Source organism: Salmo trutta, chromosome 1 (assembly GCF_901001165.1).
Source record: "Salmo trutta chromosome 1, fSalTru1.1, whole genome shotgun sequence".
Taxonomy (NCBI): domain Eukaryota; kingdom Metazoa; phylum Chordata; class Actinopteri; order Salmoniformes; family Salmonidae; genus Salmo; species Salmo trutta.
This window is the reverse complement of record NC_042957.1, coordinates 26,854,708-26,876,458: the sequence shown is the minus strand read 5'-3', so window position 1 is coordinate 26,876,458 and position 21,751 is coordinate 26,854,708. Positions and strand designations below refer to the sequence as shown.

Below are 21,751 nucleotides of genomic sequence, written 5' to 3'. Positions count from 1 at the left end.
TAAATACACTGAACAACATAAACCCCCATGTCTGGGTCTGATAGTGTCTGACAGCTAAGATAACATACACTACATGTCAGAAAACGTGTGGTGACATGCCTGTCTGACTGGTGCCCACCAACGACTTCAAAATGGTAAACGAGACTAGACAAATGAAGCCTGCTAAAAACACACAGACACCGAATACACTAATAGCTGACTGGCTTTCATGTTCATATCTAGTTCATGTTCACAAAGAGGTTGAATATCAGGCTGATGGCGTTGTCTGGAGCTGTCAGTGGAATAGTATCTGTGTCTGTAAAGTGTTGCTGCATCACGTAGTAGTCAGACTGATCGTATTGCAGGTGGCAACAAAGCACCACTATTTTTACTATGTCAAACAGGGGAACACAGTAAAGAGCGTTTAAACATATACATCAAAACGCTCTTTTAGATGCCTCTTCGCGTCGCCAGTTAAAAGGATCGAGGACAAACAAAGAAGGGCTTCAGAGCGGAGCTAGATATTCTGACACGTACGGAGAAAAGGAACCATTTTCTCTTTGCAAATATTGTCTTTGGGGTGTCGCTGCGCGCTGACAGGATGAGGAAGAGGATCAATGTTTACAGACAGATCGCTAGGGCTTTGAGGGGGAGGGAGGGAGGGGTTGTATTCATCAGAACCTCTGACACTGCGCTTCACAGTAGATTCAGTGCTGAAGATGTCTGAAGACTGCCAGCCCTGTGATCAAGGGCCCAGCTCTGTGATGGATAGCAACACACACACACACAAACACACACACAGGCGGAAAAGGCAACCTCTCCAGGCAAGAGGGAGAGTCAGCTATAATCACATGCAAAGACATGCATATCGTACATATAACTTATCAAAAGCACCCGTCTCCAAAAAAATGGACAAATGGTAGGCAATACTATTGGCCTACTTAGGTTTCTTGTCAATTTGTTTGTCTGTTTGCTTGAAGTTCTAGCATCAGAATTGAAATTCAGCATTCAAAACATGTTTTTCTGGGGTCCTTACAAATTCATGACGACTTTGGTGATGTAGAGATTTCTCTCTTTAATGCCCTGGCTGCCTGTGATGGGAGCTGGGAGCTAAGCTGGGAGCTAGCAAGCGCTAGCTAATCCTGAGGGCTAATAGAAAAGTCCAATCCCCTGCCACTCTCATCCCATACATGTCAATACACTCTGGGCTGAAGAGGGTATTATATAAGAGCCAGAGAAGGAGGCTGGAGGATAGGGGAAAGAGCACGTACACAAACATATACACACACACACACTTGCGTCCATACACACAGAGGGACGCTTCTCCTGGGTTTGTACACTGGCCTGCTACTTCGTCAGCACTTTATAGGCGTTTGACGTGATGTTGCCATGTGAGCTAAACCAGGCTCCGACTTTCAGTGTCACATCTTCCCAGCTATTGACCTCTTTTCACTCCCCCCCCCAAATCAAAACAAACATCTTGGTCTGGCGTGAGGTAAGGGTGTAAGGAGTGCTTCAGGCTGAGTGGCCAACTGTGGCTAATCATATACTGTGACGCATCCATGGTTCCTGCCTCTGACTGCAGAGTGGATGAGCATCATCGCCACCTTCCCATCATCTCATCATTGGAGTCAATAAAGAGAAGAGACACCGTCTGTCCGGCTTTCACGTCTCTCTCCTCTCTCCCTCCTCTGGTTAACGCAGTGAGAGGCAACCTGAATGAGGCTGAACAGCAAGGGCTCCGCTAATGGCAGACAGGCCAGATTAAGAGATGGAGAGAGAGGAAGTGCAAATATGGCAATGTCAGAGGGGCTCTATCCGTCTCCTCAGCAGGCAGCACTGTCCTGTAGGGCTCACGCACAGACACATGCAATCACAAACACGTGCACACACAGATTCACGTGTCCATGTAAAGGACTGGGAATTCAGCCATGCTGAGAATAAAATGACAACCTTCCAGTAGCAGGACACACAGGCAGGAAGTGGTGACAATGGCAAACCTTTACCATTCATACAAATCTCACTGGGCGGAAAACCGTTTTTTTCTCTCTCCTCTTTCACGTGTAAGTGCCTGAAATTGTTGAAAAAATATATATTTCAAAAACGACTAATCTCTCGCTCTCGCGCTCTCTCTCTCTCTCTCCTAGAAAATTGTGTACCTCAGTCAGTCCCCACCTCCCCTTAACACCCTCCCTGCTTCTATCTCCTTCTTCTGCCCGCACCCCCTCTCTCGGTCCCCAGACTTCCATCGGCACTCAGCGAGCAGAGCGAGCTAACGAGTGACACTCCTGCCATTTGCTCTTTAGAGAGCGTGGGCGTAGTGAAGTAGCACTTTAGTCACCGCCTGGCACAGCTGCGGGCTCCGGGGAGACCAACTGGTTCTTCCTGCGAGCTCGCCACCTGTTCTGCCATGGCAAAAGAGAGAGAGAGAGAGAGAGAGACAGGGGGATCAAGCTCACGGTTACAGGGAGGAACAGGTGTGAGATGAGGATCCCTTTGTGGAGTGTCCTCTATGCAGCAGGCAGGCAGGCAGGCAGTCAGGCAGGCAGTCAGGCAGGCAGGCAGGCAGGCAGGCAGGCAGGCAGGCAGGCAGGCAGGCAGGGGTCCAGGGAGACAGAGGGTTGGACTGACTGACTGGGGAGCACAGCTCTGCATTCTACTGTAGCCCATCATCCCTCTTTGGTCCAGTCAGTCCCACCATGGGACTGTACCACCTAGACTGGTCAGGCTGTATTGGTGGGTTACGGTAGAACTATAGTGTACTGCACTAATGATATAGTAACACATAGTGGGATATAGCTTGTCAGATCCATCTTCACCCTTGCCTTTTATGAACTAACACTCGCACATTACATTTTTCCCTTCTAGCACTGACTTTGCTGGTAACTACTTTATTGAGGAAAAATGTACTATCTTAAGATGAATGCACTTACTGTAAGTCGCTACATGGAATAAAATGTCCATGTAAATGTTGTGATACAGCTTACTGTCTATCAACACTATAGCTGGGAGGCTGAGGTAAGCAATGGTATGGGCTTTTCAGGACCCACAGGTTACACCCAGGTCGTACCAGTCCGTACCTAATCAAGACCCCCTTCAGCATGTGTGGGAAGACAGGGGATGTAGAGTGGAGGTAAGGGGCAGGCAGGGGGCAGGTCTGCGTATCTTGGTGGGTGCAATCACTCCAGCCCTACTTTATCTCCCCTTCCATCTCTCTCATCAGGACGGACCGACCCGAACTCTGCACGCTTCAGCAGCTTCCCTAAACAGGAAGTATGCATGGCTGCACAGACGTGAGTTTGTGAGCGCATCATTTGCATGTGTGGTGAAGAGGAAGAGGAAATGAAACCGTGCTTCGTTATGCCTTTACTGTACTGAGCCGCAGCGCCGTACGTTTCCTCATCCCCAAACACTGCTTTCCATGTGCTTTGACTAAGGACACAAGGCCTGCCCAAGGACTTCTGGGTAGCTACAGGAAATGGGAACAAGCAAACTGGTACTCAGCGACGATTCAATCCATCTATTAAAATGCTCTGTTATCTATCTCCCAAGCACCAATGGGAAATGGATCACTGTGTGTGTGTGTGTGTGTGTGTGTTTAGGTGACATGTATGTATTTCCCTCCCCATGGACACAGAGTGAAAGGACAACACGACGGTAACACAATACAACTCTAATGGGTCCACGTGGGTGAACAAGGGTGAACGGGTGTGGACTCATGGAGATGTACCGATGTGCACAGCGTATTCTTTTGTGAGACTAATTGCTTGTAAGCAAAGATAGTGTTTATGTGATGGCTAGGGAATAAATGTGACTTTTAAGTGTATGTGTACACACACCGTTAAATTCCCTGCATATGAGTCTACGTGATCATGGTTCTGTATGGTTATGAACGTGCACGCGTTAGCAACTGAACATGTGCATACATGTGTGTGAGTTCCGCTCTAGATCTGACAAGACTCCTGCAGAGCTCTTGTTCTAAGTCCACACCGATGCAGACGCAGCGTTTTGGCATGCTGCTGCCCCCTGTGTACACCAGCATGAACAGGCAAACAGAGGCTCTCGCTGTGCTACAACATATTGACTGCTCACCTATCCCTCGTGTGTTGATGAAGGTGAAACCCAGACAACACAATTAGCAGCAGCAGCAGCAGCAGCCGGGAGCCAGCTAACAACTTCCTCACATTAGCACAGCCATCAGTCTAGCCACTGCTCCTGACTCCTGGATATCAATTGTTAATGTATCCAATCAATAGAGAAGTAGAATGAGAGAGACAGACAGACAGACGGATGGAGGGAGGGCTAAGGAGAAAGGGGGGAGGTTATCTTTCTAGTTAACTGACGTGTTGGGGTTGTGAGTACCTACATGAGAGGCGGACGTCGTGTGCACACATGGCAATCACGTGTGCCTTAATTCTTAGCAGCCATATTTAAATCACCCCCCCCCCCCGGGGGGGAGAATATATTTGGCCACAGCTGTTTCACAGGCTGAGCGCCCCCCTCCTCTCCTCTCCCTTGTTCAGCCCCATACGTCCATACTGTTACACTCTCAATCTGATTCTGCCAAGGACGTGCTGAGCCGCGTGCTGAGGGTTCCCATAGTAACAGAATGTGTCTTTCTACTTTAGGGCTCTCTTTTTCTATCTATTGTCTACCACGCCGGCAGCTTGAATCAAAGCAAATGCCGGGCTGACCAATAGCGCTCATTTATTTTCCTCTCCCGTCAGCTCCCCAGTCCATGACAAGCTTTTGGAATCCCTGCTATGGTTCATAAAGTGGCCGGCCATTTTCTTTGGCCACTTATGAATATGGCTGTGTGTTTCTCTTGGAGTGGACCCTTTCATTTTGGATGATGAGGGAGATCGATGTTTAGGTTTTTGGTTTGGGTCTTTGGTGGTGGTATATGGCAGTGATGCTGAAGACTGAAACCCTAAAGACAGCCCAGTCATAGTGTTGGGTAGATTCCTTCCAGGCTTGGCTGTCCAGTGGAGGCCAGGGAGGGCTGTGGGGGCTCAGTACTCAATAAGTGTGTTGCTGTTCCTGGGGTTGCTGTAGCACATTATAGCTGCGGTAAGCTGCCTGCCCTCCTCTCCTGCTGGGACTCCCCATGGCCACACGGTCAGAGGGGACACGGCAGCTTAACAGCACTTCTACGCCTGGAGCACTTCCACACACACAGGCATAACCGCACACACAGGCATAACCACACAAACAGGCACACACACACAAACAGGCACACACACACACACACACACATCAGACTCCCAACTGCGCCAGAGGTCTCATGTCTTACCCTATTTGCCTTACCCACACCTACTTACCTAGAAAGTCTACGTGTGCGGATTGTTAAATCCCACCAACCCATCATGATGTACCTGAATGTGTCTGCTTCAGGGAGACGGGAGCTGATCTGAGCTAGTAGGGAGCTGACGGCTCATTATGGGGCTGAGTTTAGCCCTGGTGACCAGCGTAGCTGCAGATCTCTCTCTGTATCCGAGCTCTCCCTGCCAGGTGTGGAGTGTCTGAGCCCCAGCACCTTGGTCCGATACTCCCGCCTGGCAGCATTGACCTTTCCCTGGGCTTAGGGCTGAAGATGGCAGTGCTGACAGAACCCCGCTGCTTTCAGAGGGAGCTGAGCTGGCTGGGCCGATGCCGCGTGACAAACAGTGACAGCCCAGAACTCAAGGGCATCGCGTGACTGGCCACAGAGCTGAGCCACCTCCACCTCTGTATGCCTGCTGCACTGGAGACAGGCACACATTCACTACTACACCAAAGGAGAGAGTAGACCAGAGAAGCCTTATCTGACCCAGCGCATGGTAGTCTGACCTGCTACAGTAGCCACTATCCTATGGGGATTCAACTTCACAGTAGACAGACTCTTGTCTACATGGATGTGGGGTGGGAGTGTTTCCTGTTGAATACGAAATAGGCACCAGTGGAACTCAAATCCTACCTCGCATGAGCCTCCTGGGTGCGTGGCTGGCTGGCTGGGCTGGGGTGACAGCAGGGCCAGAGTGGCCATGGTTGACCTGTAAGCATGGCAGGCAGTTCCACTAGGAACACGAAGCTATGGGTAACAGCAGAAGGGAGGTACTGCGAGACACGACTGTCACTTGTACAATGCAAGCTCCGTCTATGAGTAAATATACCTTAATGGTTAACGTACTGCTTCGGAAACAAGAAGTCACTGGACAATGAACATAGGTATTGATAATCATTTGGCATAATAATATGAATGTTACCATGTATCAAGCCACTATTCATAAATTATAACACATCAAGCTCAACCCACTTCTTTGTGAGAGTCCATTGGTGCTCTGTGAGAGGAAGGGGTTATGGCTATACACCCATGGCTAGACTGTATGTATCCTACTTCCCTGTCTGTCTGTCTGTCTGTCTACACTGAAGACCCATGGAAACTATTTTCCGTTGGACAGGACATGACCTAAATACAGAGAGCCTCCATAAACTGTTTCACGACTGACGTCTTCTCCCAAAACACCATGCATCCCACTCCACTAACAGCTTCAGTTGCACCCCCAATATCCGCTATATTGAACTTTGACGAACCGATGTCTAACCCCTCCCGGCTGTTGACAGCTCCTGCTGCTCAGCTGACTCACTGGCCGCCATTTTGGGTCCCACAGTTTTCCAGGGGGTTGCATGAATCTCCAATTAGCAGATGAAACAACAACTGGAGGGCTCTACTACAGTGCTCTCCTGTCATCTTAGAAAAATAGAGCTTGGAAACATAAACATTGCATGATGACAGATCCCAAGGCAGAGAGAAACAAGATTATAAATTCCTTTTAAGCAACTAAGCACTTAATACTATTGGATTGTGTCTGCAGGGAAAATAAACAGTTACCAACCCAGAGTTTACTATATGGTACAAAATGAAGAGGAAAAAATATTGAAGTAATAAACAGTATCGAATTCTATTGCAATATAATATTTAATAACGTATCGAAAAAACCATAGTCATTTCAAGAACTGGAAAGCTCTCCTTTTTAAACAGAAAGGGAAGAAGTCTCTCTTTTCTCTTGTTGAGCAGCTTGCCACACAAAGTTGTGCAATTAGTGACATTTCTCCCTGCCTGTGCCCCCGTTACCCACCTACACTGGCACTGCCAGGCTTGTCACCCCGATTCGCAGCCACAGGTAGCACTGAAGCACCCCCACACTGTCACTCCCACTTCCTGTGTGAGCCGGGGACGACGAGATGCTGACATTCACACACTGACGGACGTGTGGGGCGGGCGCACCCACACACACACACACACACACACACACACACACACACACTCGGCAGTGTGATGGTTATCAGTGTTTTACATGTATTTTTTTCTTTCTGCAGCCCCACTGAGAGCCTCAGTCAGTCAAAGAACTGTGCTGCAGCTGGAATACACACCACCTTCCACAACAAGGCACAAAGGGAAGCAGTAGAGAGAGACATATAAAGGAACAGGATATGACACAGTGACACGAGTGACAGAAGGATGCTCTTTAAACCTTCAAAGGCTACATTGCTGCACGTTGTCAACAGCGTCAACAACATCATCTGACGCCGACTGTTTCTTTTATCTAGCCCATTGCATGGAAATAATTGCACCATAATTAGTCTGGCGACATTAGTATGTTAATGGATGACAAAGCGCACACAAAAAACATCCTACATTTTGGATATTATACTCTTGGCAAAAGAATTGTAACTGAGTTATTTGGTTACCATGGTATTCGGCAGTGACATTGAGAATAATTCTACAAAATAACTACATTACGCCTCATTCAAACCCGTCTATCGGACAAAGGGACTGCCATTTTACCCTCTGATGACGGGTGTTGTGCAAAAAAGAAAAACGGCTTCATTGGTTCTGTTAAAGATCTCTCACTTTTAGACAGAAATTCACACGTTAACACCTCTAGCAAGCTGTCCCTTCTATGATGTAGCTCCTGTCCTGTGTATAGAATGATGGAAATGGCTGACCCGACATATACAGATGAAAAAACGGTACAGTCCAGTCAGTAGAGTACAGTATGGGAACATACCTCTGGGATTTGTCAGACTTCTTCTCCCTGGCAAAGTTATCCAGGCACACACCCTCTTCACACACTCTGTGATCGGGAGAGAGAGAAACGGGCTGTCAGAATATAAAGACTAGTGGCTAAACGTGCATGACCATGCACAAATACCAGACAAATACCACACAAATCCCAGACAAACACAGTGAAAGTGTAAATTGCTATTCATGTATATTCTGCACAAAGTGAACAGTGAACCTGCTCGCCACACTTTTCTTCTATGTATCTGTGCCTTGTCAGCCTGCTACGCTCCTCTTTCTCCTTCAGGTGGTGTGGTGGAGCCTCTACCACCATCCCCGAGAGAGACCCTCTCTGCTCTCGCCCCTGTCCTCTGTGCCCCGTCCTCTGTCCTACATAGGCACTGTGATGTCACCTCACCTCCTTGGCTGACGAGAGGCAGGTGACAAGAGCAGCACCGAGACACACTGACAAGACCTCTCTCTCTCTCTCGCTCTCTCTCTCTCTCTCTTTATCTCGCATCCTTCATGTCTATCTCTCTCCCGATATTATTCAGCATTATTCCAGAGCCAAGCCTCCCAGCAGCCCACCTGACACGGTGTCCTCTGCATCCCTTCAGCGATGGGGAGCCTTGGGGGAGAGGGGCGGGGGGTAGAAATCACAGCCACAGAGTCCGAGTCGCACAAGCCTCTACGAGCGCCGTTCACACGGCTCTGAGAATAAGAACTATTCCCTTCTACTGTCTGCAGCCCTCCCTCACTCTCTCTCTCTCTCTCTCTCTCTCTAGCTTGCCTGCTCACTCTCTCTCTGCCTCTAGCACTGCTCGCTGCTCAGAGGCGGGAGCAGAGCGGGAGAAAAAATTATCATATTTCTTTAGCATAAGCAGCTGTGGTCTGATTGGCTGGCTGGGAGCGGAGGAGGAATAAATCGAGCCAGTGACACACCATCAGTGGCTGCTGGCTGGCAGAGTGCAGACATAAAAGTAGGTCTCAGCTGGTTTTATCGCTGCAGAAAGCAAAAGAAAAGAAAGAAATAGGGGGAAAGGGAGAGAGACTACCTCCTTCTGAGAGCAGGAAGAAGGAGGCCATGAGTGTTTCCTGTTGTGCAGCCAGGGCGAGTGACTAGCGAGGACGTCACACAGCGTTCACACTCCTCCAGGGCATCGGCACAGCCGGCGGAGGAAATACACTCCTTTCAGTCACCCAGAGGAGGAGGAGTAGCAGGAGGACAACAACACAAAGACTACTCCATGTGTTTACTCTCCGTCAGAATGTGCCTGCACTGCCGCCCCTCTGTTTCCTAAGTGGCCATGTCCTGCTCCATTGACAGGGGTTCACATTTAGAAGACATATAGCTCTGTGTGTGGGTGGGTGTGCACGTGCATGTGTGTCACACTGATCCATTATGCAGTTATAGTCGACGTGGTCCATGACAGCATCTGAGGAGGAGTGTCATTACTCAGCTGTGAAAAGCCCCATCCGGCCACACTATGCCTGTCTGCACTGATACCCAGCTAGGGCCAATTACACTGTAAATCAACACTTTATTCAGAGAAAACACTTTCATTTAAGGAGAGCAAATACGCCAAGAATCTACAAGTATATGTATGCAGGCTTTTCCCTTTTAAGGAAAGTTTGTCATGATACACAAGAGGGAGAATAAAACTAGTAGGCGTACAAATTATATATTTTTTCACCAATTCTGTCTTTCTCTTTTGAAGGACTACTCTCTTCCATTAGCCTTGAACAGCCTGCCATGGTTTTTCACTGGGCTACAGCCACGGAGCACAGGTGCAGATGTTATCAACCTTCCTACTGTTGCAATTTCCCTCCACCACTTATATCAAGCCATCTGAGGGTAATTTCCTTCGGAAGCCCGGCCCGGCAGACCCTACGCAAACATGGGCCATACGACACTCGAGGAGGGCAACAGGAGGCACATTCTGTTAGCCCAGCGTTGGCTCAACAAAGCATCCTTGTAGAGAGAAAGAGAGAGGGAGGGGGTCGCCTTAGTTACCACTGCCATTTCCTCCTTGTTCCACTGCTGCTCCAGGGGAGCTGTAGTCAGCGCTACATACCACCCCTCCCTCCCCTCCCCTGCCTCCTAGCTCTGCAGGTGTACATGTGCAGCTAATAGGGGAAACCACAGAGCAGGGTGAGTGTTTAGCAGGGTGAACCACTGAACCGCGTCAGCCCATTAACTGTATGCGGTGCAGGGAGCACGGTGCAGGTGAATAATTCAAAGGGCCCCTCTCAGGGACCCGGTCACAGGTGGCCCTATCACCTTACCTCTGGGGCCTGAGAGCTGTGAGGAGGAACACATACACACTGCTGGGGTTTACACAATGTTTTGCATAATCGACAGCGGTCGGCTAAATAGCCGATAACAGACTCATTGTCAGCCGGCTACTTTTTCCACTTCATTTATTAACTAGGCTTACTTTCATTTAAAAGTTTAAATTCACTAGTCAGAAAAGTCTGTATAGCCTTCTCCCGCTAGAATGAACGACATGCATCGGTGGCTAGCTAATGAGTACGGGCCACCCAATATGCACAGAGTCCTTTGTTAGCAAGGTTCCGCTGGCCTCATAGTGACGAATGACATAGTTTTTATGGCTACATTGCTCTACGTGGCTACGTTAGCGTCAATTATGGGTAGCTACCACAGGAGATTGGATTTCTGTTAAGTCCTCACTAACAATGGACCCCGTGCGAATTGGGTAGCCCGTGCTCATGCTACCCAATTCGCACGGGGTCCACAGTTACAAATGACTTCCTTCAGGCTAAGGAAGCTAGCTAGATGTTATGGAAAACTGTTTGTGGAAAATAACTAGCTATTTCCGGTGTCCTAGCTAGCTACTTCCCTCATCTTAACTTTGATAGAAGTCCAAACTCTCGCAGTAGCTACCCATACCCAGGCTCCCGAGTGGCGCAGCAGTCTAAGGCACTGCATCTCAGTAGGCAGTCATTGTAAATAAGAATTTGTTCTTAACTGACTTGCCTAGTTAAATAAAAAATATATTGTAATGAAACAGGCAGGGAGCAGGTCTCGAACCCTCGACCTTCAAGCCCGAAGTCCGGCGCGCTATCGACTGTGCCGCAAAAGCATGCTCGTCCGGCAGAGTCGATTTCCGCGCTTATAAACCCAGGGTCGTTACACTACTCCCTCCTTTCAAAGAGCGCGTCCTCGCGCTAGCTTGCGACTCAACGCCTTACAGGAACGCGCTCACCGGCCAAGCACACGCACTGTCGTGGATGCAAGGTCCGATCACTTCTGACACCAATGTAATGAAACAGCAGGCAGGGAGCAGGTCTCGTACCCTCGACCTTCAAGCCCGAAGTCCGGCGCGCTATCGACTGTGCCGCAAAAGCATGCTCATCCGGCAGAGTCGATTTCCGCGCTTATAAACCCAGGGTCGTTACAATATTAAAAAAATTGCTGATGCTAACATAGCAACGTTGCTATCAAAACAATGTCATTTGTCACTATGGGACCAACGGAACCTTGAAACAATGTAGCCCTTGCTCATTGGGTAGCCAAACATCTTCTAGTGATGTATTGATAGGACAGGCGCCTGTCAGTCACTAAGCGAGCGAAGATTTGTTCGTCTGCTGGCCGACGCCGCATCTCGGTACCTGTGTTATTTTTTTGTGCCCTCTAGTTGACCGCAGTCAGCTCCATGTGAATTTACACGTTGTTTCTCACAACCGTTTTTCTTAGGTTTTGCCACAAACTCAATTGAAACAGTAGATTATATTCAGTTTTTTACACAATACATTAAATTGAATGAGTAGACTAGTTTTTCTGACTGTATTACTAATCTAACATCTTCCCTCAAAGTCCCAACCACAGTGACTGATTGACGGGTCTGAAACCCTAACTCTGATTTATAAACATCCTGCACGTCCACTGACAATCCCATGGACAGTGATTGATTGACAGGCCAAACTGTCAGAGGGATAGTTTGGACCCATGTTAAATGAGCTGAAATAAAACATACACATAAAAAGCTTATTTATCTCAAATGTTGTGCACAAGTTTGTTTACCTCCCTGATAGTGAGCATTTCTCCTACATTAACATAATCCATCCACCTGACAGGTGTGGCATATCAATAAGCTGATAAAACAGCATGATCATTGCACATGTGCACCTTGTGCTGGGGGCAATAAAAGGCCACTCTAAAATGTGCAGTTTTGTTACACAATGCCACAAATGTCTCAAGTTTTGAGGGAGCGTAAAATAGGCATGCTGACTGCAGGAATGTCCACCAGAGATGTGGCCAGATAATTGAATGTTCATTTCTGTACCATAAGCTGCATCCAATGTCATTTTAGAGAAGATAGGCAGCACCAAGTCATTACACAATTACAGACAGACAACATGAAAAACTACAAGTAATCTAGTAAAAGCCATAGAATTCACAAGAGTAAAACAAAATCATAAAACAGCAAATTAAAAACATTGGCAGGTCAGGGATCCTTCATCAGTGATTTATAAACACCAATCAGGACAAGTTCTTCCAGTTTAAAAGTATTTTGTAAGGCGTTGGCGCAGAGTACATAAAAGCCCTTTTACCAAATTCAGTTCGGACATTTGGAACAGTTAGCAGGATAAAGTCCTATGAACAAAGAGAGTACCCACCACATTTCTGAAGAATAAAAACGGTAGTAAACCCAAAATTGTATGGTTGAGAAGCATGAGGCAAAAGGTATGGCAAATAAATCTGGAAGCACAACCGATTGGCAAATTTACTTCAAATTGAGAAAATCATATGACTAAACTGAATAAAAATAAGAAGAAACTATACTATGAAACAAAGGTAAATTATATAAAGAATGATAGTAAAAAGCTTTGGAGGATCTAAAATGAAATTTTGGGAAAAAAAAGAAAACTCAGCTCAATCAATGAATCAGATTGTCACGCCCTGATCTGTTTCACCTGTCCTTGTGATTGTCTCCACCCCCTCCAGGTGGCGCTTATTTTCCCCAGTGTATTTATCCCTGTGTTTCCTGTCTCTCTGTGCCAGTTCGTCTTGCATGTTTCTAAGTCAACCAGAGGTTTTCCCGTTCTCCTGCTTTTTGCATTCTCCTTTTTCTAGTCCTCCCGGTTTTGACCCTTGCCTGTTTCTGGACTTTGTACCCGCCTGCCTGACCATTCTGCCTGCCTTGACCACGAGCCTGTCTGCCACTCTGATCTGGTTTTGACCTTTTTGCCTGTCCATGACCATTCTCTTGCCTACCCTTTTGGATTAATAAACATTGTAAGACTCCAACCATCTGCCTCCTGTGTCTGCATTTGGGTCTCGCCTTGTGCCTTGATACAGATGGCTCATTCATCACAAAACCCACTGATATTGCCAACTACTTAAATAATTTTTTAATTGGCAAATTTAGGCATGACATGCCAGCGACAACACTGCCACTACACATCCAAGTATATCTGACCAAATTATGAAAGACAAGCATTGTAATTTTTTATTCCGTAAAGTGAGTGTGGAAGAGGTGAAAAAATTATTGTTTTCTATCAACAACTACAAGCCACCGAGGTCTGACAACTTGGATGGAAAATTACTAAGGATAATAGCAGACAATATTGCCACTCATATTTGCCAGATCTTCAATTTAAGCCTACTAGAAAGTGTGTGCCCTCAGGCTTGGAGGGAGGCAAAAGTCATTCCGCTACCTAAGAATACTAAAACCCCCTTTACTGGCTCAAATAGCTGACCAAGCAACCTGTTACCAACCCTTAGTAAACTTCTGGAAAAAAATTGTATTTGACCAGGTACAATGCTATATAACAGACTTTCAGCACACTTATTGAGTAGGACATTCAACAAGCACAGCACTTACACAAATAACTGATGATTGGCTGAGAGAAATTGATGATAAAAAGATTGTGGGAGCTATTTTGTATGACTTCAGTGCCGCTTTTCATATTATCAATCATAGTCTGCTGCTAGAAAAATGTATGTGTTATGGCTTTACACCCCCTGCTATATTGTGGATAAAGAGTTACCTGTCTAACAGAACACAGAGGGTGTTCTTTAATGGAAGCCTCTCCAACATAATCCAGGTAGAATCAGGAATCCCCCAGGGCAGCTGTCTAGGCCCCTTACTTGTTTCAATCTTAACTAACGACATGTCACTGGCTTTGAGTGAAGCCAGTGTGTCTATGTATGAGGATGACAACCCTATACACATCAGCTACAACAGCGACTGAAATGACTGCAACACTTAACAAAGAGCTGCAGTTAGTTTCAGAAAAGGTGGCAAGGAATAAGTTAGTCCTAAATCATTCCAAAACTAAAAGCATTGTATTTGGGACAAATCATTCACTAAACCCTAAACCTCAATTAAATATTGTAATGAATAATGTGGAAATGTAGCAAGTTAAGGTGACTAAACTGCTTGGAGTAACCCTGGATTGTAAACTGTCACGGTCAAAACATATTGATACAACAATAGCTAAAATAAAGTCTGTCCATAATAAAGTGCTTCTCTGCCTTCTTAACAGCACTATCAACTTGGCAGGTCCTACAGGCCCTAGTTTTGTCGCACCTGGACTACTGTTCAGTCGTGTCGTCAGGTGCCACAAAAAGGGACTTAGGAAAATTGCAATTGGCTCAGAACAGGGCAGCACGGCTGGCCCTTGGATGTACACAGAGAACTAACATTAATAATCTCTCCTGGCTCAAAGTGGAGAAGAGATTGATTTCATCACTACTTGTATTTGTGAGCGGTATGGACATGTTAAATGCACCAACCTGTCTGTTTGAACTACTGGAACACAGCTCGGACAACCATACATGCCCCACAAGACATGCCACCAGAGGTCTCTTCACAGCTGCACCACTTGGTGTGGCAACTGCTCTGCATCTGACTAAGGCACTCCAGAGGGTAGTGTGTACGGCCCAGTAGATAACTGGGGCCAAGCTTCCTGCCATCCAGGACCCATATACTATGCGGTGTCAGAGGAAAGCCCAAACCGTGTCAAAGACCCCAGTCACCCAAGTCATAGACTGTTTTCTCTGCTCCAGCACGGCAAGCTGTACCGGAGCGCCAAATACACCTTATGGAAAGCAGGGACCGTGAAGAGACACAAACACAGGCACAGACACATGCTTACACACACACACACACACACACACACACACACACACACACACACACACACACACACACACACACACACACACACACACACACACAATAACAGACGCACTATTCCCACACATACACATGGATTTTGAGTTGTAGATATGATGTAGTAAAGCTGTGGCCTGAGGCCTGTGCTGTGGCCTGTGTTGTGAATTCTGTTGTGAATTAATTGTAATGTTTTTAAAATTGTATAACTGCCTTAATTTAGCTGGACCCCAGGAAGAGTATCTGCTACCTTGACACCAGATAATGGGGATTCATAATAAATACAAATATAAATTACTCATTGGTGCAATTGTAAACATTCTTCTTGTTATCAGAAGTAGAAAAAAAACACCATCTCTTCCTCACACACCACACATAAACACACACACAAAAACAATAATAGACGGCTTCTTCTGTAATATACAGTGCCTTGCAAAAGTATTCACCTCCCTTGGCGTTTTCCTATTTTGTTGCATTACAACCTGTAATTTAAATCGAATTTTATTTGGATTTCATGTATTGGACATACACAAAATAGTCCAAATTGGTAAAGTGAAATGAATAAAATAACTTGTTTCAAAAAAATTCAAAAAAAGAAAAAACTGAAAAGTGGTGCGTGCATATGTATTCAGCCCCTTTGCTATGAAGTCCCTAAATAAGATCTGGTGCAACCAATTACCTTCAGAAGTCACATAATTAGTTAAATAAAGTCCACCTGTGTGCAATCTAAGTGTCACATGATCTCAGTATATATACACACCTGTTCTGAAAGGCCCCAGAGTCTGCAACACCACTAAGCAAGGGGCACTACCAAGCAAGCGCACTATGAAGACCAAGGAGCTCTCCAAACAGGTCAGGGACAAAGTTGTGGAGAAGTACAGATCAGGGTTGGGTTAGAAGAAAATATCAGAAACTTTGAACATCCCACGGAGCACCATTAAATCCATTATTAAAAAATGTAAAGAATATGGCACCATATCAAACCTGCCAAGAGAAGGCCGCCCACCAAAACTCACGGACCAGGCAAGGAGGGCATTAAATCAGAGAGGCAACAAAGAGACCAAAGATAACCCTGAAGGAGCTGCAAAGCTCCACAGCGGAGATTGGAGTATCTGTCCATAGGACCACACCCCACAGAGCTGGGCTTTACGGAAAAGTGGCCAGAAAAAAGCCACTACTTAAAAAAATAAAAATAAGCAAACACGTTTGGTGTTTGCCAAAAGGCATGTGGGAGACTCCCCAAACATATGGAAGAAGGTACTCTGGTCAGATGAGAATAAAATTGAGCTATTTGGCCGTCAAGGAAAACGTTATGTCTGGCGCAAACCCAACACCTCTCCTCACCCCGAGAACATCATCCCCACAGTGAAGAGCCAGACAAAAACTGCCACTGGGTAACATAGGCTTCAATTGTGGTACCATGTTAATAGACTGTTATCATGGATGTAAAGCCTTTGAGCACATCCATTAATGTTTCATGGGGAAAACCTATTGCATGTTGATGGTTAGTTCTGTTTGATGATGAAAAACACATCACTTAGTCACCTGTCATTGTCATGATGACAGACTGAAATATGGATTGAGGACCCAGCAGGTAAATATTATTGACATGGGTTCAATCAGTCAAACATGCATTGGACAGCCAAGAGGGATGTTAAACATGAAAATGTGTCATCCTAAAGACTGGTACTGTATGTGCAAGAGCACTGATCTCTCTAAACTACCGTTCTATAAAAAGCCATTGAAAATATTGGCTTTCTATTAGAAAAATAATATAATAGAAATTCATGTTGACCAAATGGTTGGGAGGAAATAACAGTTAGGCAATGAAACAAAAAATACAAGCTAAGGAGAAAATTAGAATTTTCAACATCACTAGCTCTGTGCATAGGCTGCAGTTGGGTAATCCATACGTAATGGATAATACAAGTCAACTCTTTTTTTTTTACATTAAATCATATTATTTTCACCAGAAAGTGGGTCAAAATTAGAGGCAGGCGCCTGAGAACCCCCTTAATGGGCCCCGTTCTTGACGGCGAACACGTCATGGAACATTCCCCGAACGGGCTAGTGTACCACCCACCATACCTCTCACAGACACACACACATTCAAGCACACAGACACATAGGATGTAGGCTACATCAAACTACAGACAACGACAGTCAACACGCACATAAGAGACAATAATATACAAATAGGTGACAGAGAGAGGTGCATGGTCTTGACTGTTCCGTGGAGAGAGAATACAAGCTTCCTGCCTTGAATCCAGTTTAATCGGTTTACAAACCGTTTGCCCGCTGCATTGCAAATTCCTTAGGATATTACGCAACATTCCTAATCTGCGCGCAAGCGCTGGGTATTCCCCATCCCCACATAGCTATTATAATAAACGGAACAAAGACAATAGATTTTTCGTTACAAAATAACGAAATTGTACACTGGAAGTCAACTGCCAGTTTATATTTAGTCACTTACCGTGTCACATTTAAAGTTTCGTGCAAAACCCCACGTCCAGGTAGCCTAACATCCCAGAGAAATGACAACCTATGACAACGCTCTTGACACTTCGCTAATTGCCGGATAAAAGGTCACGAGAACACAAGAACGAGCAAAATTAGCAAAGATCGACTTCTGCACTATTCTCGAACCTTATGCTGCCATTAAATAAAGAAAAGTTGTCAGTAAAAAAATGCTCTTCAACAGGATTTTTCCGTTTTTGAGGAAGACGCCGAAGTTTAGAGCGTGAGGTTGCGATCGGGAGACACAGGGTTTATTTGTGGAACTACTTCCCAGAATAGAAAAGATGAGAGAGAGAGAATGAGAGAGAAGGCGAATGTGACAGTGTGTTTGCTGCGTGACGTCATCGGATCCCCCAGCGCGACCCAGGGAGAGAGAGGAAGAAGCGGTGGAGCGAGGCAGTGTGAGGTGGTAGAGGGACAAGGACATGGAGAATCCGGCCCCGTCCCCCTCTCCACCGTGCTCTGTACAAAGGGAACTCCCTAAGCTGCGCACCCAGGGACGTGACACGCAAACAAACAGACAGACAGACCAGGGTACATTTCATGCGAGGCCCAATTTGAAAATATGTCTCTAGCATATCTTATAAATAAATATACCATAGTGCAATTACTGTGTACCACAGTGATATTCAAAAACAGTGTAAACGCTCTCTTTATTCTCAGGGTTCAATATGCTATAGACGAAATTGCCAAGGGGATGGCATGCACATCCCCCCAATATTAAGAACAAATCGATTCCTCCCCCCAATAATTCTTTAAATTAAAAAAAAATTGAGATAGGGGCCCCCTGGAGGTTGGGTGCCCCCCAGATAGCATATGAACACTTCATAAGCAATGTCAAAATGTGTAGAATTGCAGGAAATTAGCTTTAACAGTCAACTTTGGGCACAAAAAAACTGTCCCACTCCACTTTGTCTTTTCTAACAGAAATGGGGTTTGCCTTTGGTGGGTCATCGGTGGGTCATCGATGTGTCACCGACGTAGCTAGTTCGTTAGATAAGCTACCCACTTGTAGCTAGCCCGTAACTCATCCAATATGTGTTGGCGTGTGTGTGCATGTGTGTCGTACGTATATATACATGGAGCGTACAAAACATGAAGAACCCTGCTCTTTCCATGACAGACTGACCAGGTGAATCCAGGTGAAAGACATGATCCCTTATTGATGTCACTTGTTAAATCCACTTCAAATCAGTGTAGATGAAGGGGAGGAGACAGGTTAAAGAAGGATTTTTAGACACCTTGAAACAATTGAGACATGGATTGTGTGTGTGTGCCATTCAGAGGGTGAATGGGCAATACAAAAGATTGAAGTGCCTTTGATACACACAGGAAACTGTTGAGCGTGAAAAACACTGCAGCATTGCAGTTCTTGACATACTCAAACCGGTGCGCCTGTTTTGTGTACTAAGTGTAGTAGGTGCCAGGCACACCGGTTTGAGCGTGTCAAGAACTGCAAAGCTGCAGTGTTTTTCACGCTCAACAGTTTCCTGTGTGTATCAAGAATGGTCCTCCACCCAAAGGACATCCAGCCAACTTGACAATTGTGGGAAGCATTTAGGTCAACATGAGCCAGCATCCCTGTGGAACTCTTTTGACACCTTGTAGAGGCCATACCCCGACAAATTGAGACTGTTCTGAGGGCAAAAGGGGGTGCAACTCAATATTAGAAAGGTGTTTTGTACACTCAGTGTAGAGTTAAGTGGATTAGCAGCTAGAACATGAGTGGCTTACTGTCTCTAGTAGCTGATGGTCACATCAGATCAGCTATGACCTGGGAGTCCCCATGGAAACACCATGGATACCTCCTCTCTCTAATCTCTAGGAAAGCCATTCACAAGGGAGATCAGCTCCCATGGACCTAAACTAACTAATGTCTTAAAATCATGGCTGGACTTCTTGGATTTATAGTGTCATAGTGCCGTAAGCGCTCCCTGGTAAGAGATACCTATACTTGAACGGGACACATGCATAAATAAAGGATACATTAAAAAAAGAGAAACGTTGTCCAACATAACATTTTTAAGATATCCAACATTGCTACTAAACCACCTTAACCTACACAACATGACCAAAAGTACGTGGACACCTGCTCATCAAAAAAAATTTCAAAATCATGGGCATTAATATGAAGTTGGTCCCCTTTTGCTGTTATAACAGCCTCCACTCTTCTGGGAAGGCTTTCCACTAGATGTTGGAATATTGCTGCAGGGACTTGCTTCCATTCAGCCACAAGAGTATTAGTGAAGTCGGGCACTGATGTTGGACGATTAGTCCTGGCTCGCAGTTGGAATTCCAATTCATCCCAAAGGTGTTCGATGGGGTTGAGGTCAGGGCTCTGTGCAGACCAGTTAAGTTCTTCCACACCGATCTCGACAAACCATGTCTGTATGGACCTCGCTTTGTGCACAGGGTATTGTCATGCTGAAACAGGAAAGTGCCTTACCCAAACTGTTGCCACAAAGTTGGAAGCATGAAATTGTCTAGAAAGTCATTGTATGCTGTAGTGTTCGGGCCTAGCCCGAACCATGAAAAACAGACCATTATTCTTCCTCCACCAAACTTTACAGTTGGCACTATGGATTGGGGCACGTAGCGTTCTCCTGGCATCTGTCAAATCCAGATTCATCCTTCAGACTGCCAGATGGTGAAGCGTGATTTATCAATCCAGAGAACACGTTTCCACTGCTCCAGAGTCCAATGGCGGCAGAGCTTTTGAGTTCCAAGATGGCGTATCAGTCGGATGGTCTATTTTGTCTTGTCTTGTCCCGTCCAGTATATATATCTTTTTCTTTGTATATATTTCGTATATATTTTTTATATTTTTAATCTCAATTTCCATCTACGGACTGAACATACTCTCCTGCAACCCGCCTTACCCAATGTGGTACGGATCTACAAATGTTTTTAATACTTTAGAACCGGAACCCCCATCAGGAGCTAGCCAGCTAACTAGCTACTAGCTTGTAGTCAGTTAGCCACTGTTATCCACTGCTAGCTGTCGTCACCGTTAACTCGGACATCAGCCAGCCTCAGCCCGGTCAATTCCTGCCAGTCTGCACAGCGCGATATCAACCCAGAGCATAAAAGACTGCTTTTTCTCTATCACATCTCCGGATTCCTACCGCAAGCTCTGAACCTTTACACCGGATCATCGCAGCTAGCTAGCTGCTATCCGAGTGGCTACTCCTGGCTAACGTCTCTGTCCCGAAGCAAGCACCAGTTAGCCTGGAGATAGCCTCGAGCTAGGCCCATCTCCCGGCTAGCCTGAAGAGATCCATCAGTCAATTCCTGGGCTACAATACCTCTTTTGCCAATTGGCCTGGGCCCTTTACTGTCGACACGGAGCCCCGCTGATCCATCACGACTGGTATGCCGTTGTAACCATCCGAGGGGGTTTCAACAGGCTCTTCCGTTGCAAGCCTGCTAGCCCCGGCCTGCTAGCCCCAGCTCGCTAGCCCGATAGCTGTCTGAATTGCCATGTCTCCAGCTCGCCTAGCTACTCACTGGACCCTATGATCACTCGGTTACACATGCCTCTCCCTAATGTTAATATGCCTTGTCTATTGCTGTTTTGGTTAGTGATTATTGTCTTGTTTCACTGTAGAGCCTCCAGCCCTTCTCAATATGCCTTAGCTAGCACTTTTGTTCCACCCCCCACACTGTAGAGCCTCCAGCCCTGCTCAATAGGCCTTAGCTAGCACTTTTGTTCCACCCCCCACACATTCCACCTGCCATGGAAGCAGGTGGAGACGGCGAGAGAGGAACGACAACGATACGAGGAACTAGCACGGCAACGACGGAAGCACGAGAGGCAGCCCCCCCCCCAAGAAATTGGAGATTGGCAGAGTCAGGGTGGAGACCTGAGCCAACTCCCCGTGCTTACCGTGGGGAGCAGGTGAACAGCCAGGCACCGTGTTATGCTGTGATGCGCACTATATCTCCAGTGCACATTCATAGCCTGGTACGCGCTGTGCCTGTGCCCCGCATTTGCCATGCTAGAGTGGGCATTCAGCCAGGACGGATTGTGCCTGCTCAGCGCTCCTGGTCTCCAGTGCGCCTCCTC

At 46.4% G+C, this 21,751-nt stretch overlaps 1 protein-coding gene across 5 annotated transcripts in view; it reads right to left on the bottom strand.

The window, feature by feature from the left end:
* The window catches only part of LOC115192597 (HIVEP zinc finger 2), a 95,467-nt gene extending 77,380 nt beyond the window's left edge, over positions 1 to 18,087 (bottom strand). For 2 of the 5 annotated variants that reach the window (XM_029751283.1, XM_029751290.1), the window contains exons 1-2: positions 8,262 to 8,929; positions 8,031 to 8,096 (exon numbers count right to left, since the gene is read on the bottom strand). The gene's annotated coding sequence lies outside the window, so the exon portion shown is untranslated. Of the gene's footprint in view, positions 1 to 8,030; positions 8,097 to 8,261; positions 8,930 to 17,641 lie in introns of those variants that run through there. The other 3 variants (XM_029751309.1, XM_029751300.1, XM_029751319.1) reach the window with 3 other exon arrangements.
* Between the last annotated feature and the right edge of the window lie 3,664 nt (positions 18,088 to 21,751).